This window comes from Triticum dicoccoides, chromosome 6B (genome assembly GCF_002162155.2).
Source record: "Triticum dicoccoides isolate Atlit2015 ecotype Zavitan chromosome 6B, WEW_v2.0, whole genome shotgun sequence".
In the NCBI taxonomy this organism is placed as follows: domain Eukaryota; kingdom Viridiplantae; phylum Streptophyta; class Magnoliopsida; order Poales; family Poaceae; genus Triticum; species Triticum dicoccoides.
Window position 1 is genome coordinate 230545575 of NC_041391.1, and position 1965 is coordinate 230547539.

The window sequence follows — 1965 nt, forward strand, 5'->3', positions numbered from 1 at the left end:
TGATCTTCCCCGGCTCCTGTTCGTTCCCGTCCGAGGCCTCACCATCGTCCTCCGCCTTGGTTCGCTCGCCACGGCACCGCCCTCCGGTGTTGTCAACATGGTTAACAACCCAGAGGAATAAGGAGATGACTGTACATGGTGAGGATGACAGAAGGGACCCAACAGCGCGTGCACTAATTTTTATTTCGAGACGGAGAAGGGTATAAACTGGGTTGTGCGGGACCCGTGGCCCGTCTAGCCTAGGCTTTTATTTCATATGTTTAGCACATGACCAGCCCACTTTGTTTTTTTCCTTTCTGAAAAATGGCTAGCCAGCTATTTTGTTTTTTGCAGAATAACCAACATAGGCCTACATGCTTTTCTATGCCCTGCTGGGCCGGAAATCTTTCAACACGAGAGGGATGCATTTTGCCCAGAAAATGGGCTATAAGTAATAAAAAATGGGCTATAAGTAATAATAAATGGGCTGTAAAATGAAAAAATACAGCAAACATGCAATTAGTTCCAAAATACTGTTTTCTTTCGGATTTTGATATTTTAAATTTCATTTTTTGTGCGGGTAAAATTTCATTGAATTTAAATTAAGGTATATTTAGATTTAAAATTAATTTGAATCTGGCTAGAAATTTCGGGTTGTATGCTGTTTGGGACAGATTTGGAGGCTGACTTGTGGGTCTACTAGGTTGATGTGTAATTTGGCTTTGTCAACTTAGTCCATAAACGATTCTAGCGGCCGTGACCGTTGGATGTTAATCCAACGGCCGTGCTGCTTCTTCAATATCTGATCTTCTTGCTCCAGCCACCCAAACCAGCTCCGGTGGGACTGCCTGCTCCCGCCTCCCGTGGCCAGCTGTGCTGCCGCACAGGCCGCTCCGCCCCACCCTACTTCATTGCTGGCCAGGCCATTCCTCTACTCACCCACACCTCCTGTTATTTTCTGGCGATGGCAGCCAGACCAGTAAACCCTCGTACTCCCCACCGCGTGGGCAACCATTATCGAATCTTCCCCGGCTCCATGTCGTTCCCTTCCTAGGCCTCGCCGTCGTCCACCGCCATGGTGCTCTCGGCGCGGCCTGGTCAACATGGTCAACGAACGACATCCATCGGCCATGGACTGTACGCGCAAAATAATGATTCCTCTACCTGACATCCACCAGCTATATCTTCGCACGCAAGGAAGTGCCTCCTTATTACGCACAAAAAAAATGAATACCCCCTACTAGCTGGGACACACCATAGTGGGAGGATGACTTGTGGGACAACTAAGTTGACAGGGACGGAGGGCTTTGTCAACTTAGTCAATATGAACGATTCTAGCTCCAGTGACCGTACGATGTCCATCCAACGGCCGTAGTGCTTCTTCAACCTCTGGTCTTCTTGCTCCAGCCGCCCAAAGCAGCGCCGGTCGTGTCGCATGCTCCTGCCTCCCATGGCCGGCTGTGTTGCCGTGGAGGCCTCACCGCCCTCTACTATTCCCACCGCTGGCCAGGACCTGCGGCGACGGTAGCCTCACTCCACAGCCAAACTAGTGAACCCTCGTACTCTGCTCCGCGTGGGCTTCCAATGTCGCGTCTTCCCCGGCTCTGCATCGTCCCCTTCCAAGGCCTCACCGTCGTCCACCGCCGTGGTGCTCTCGGCGCGGCCTGGTCAACATGGTCAAGGAATGACTTCCATCGGACGTGGACTGTACGTGGAGAGGCTGACAGCTGTGTCCACGACCACAAAAAGGAAGTGCCTCCTTATTACGTGGAAAATAATGATTCCTCCACCTGACAGCTGGGACCCACCAGACGGGCCACTGTATTTCACGGAAAAAACGTTTCCCCCTGACTGCTGGGACCCACCAGCTTCATCATCGCATGCAAGGAAGTGCGTCCGGGCAAAAAATGATTCGCCCCCTGACTACTGGGACCCACCAACTACACCTTTGCACGGAAGGAAGTGCGTCCGGGCAAAAAAAACGAT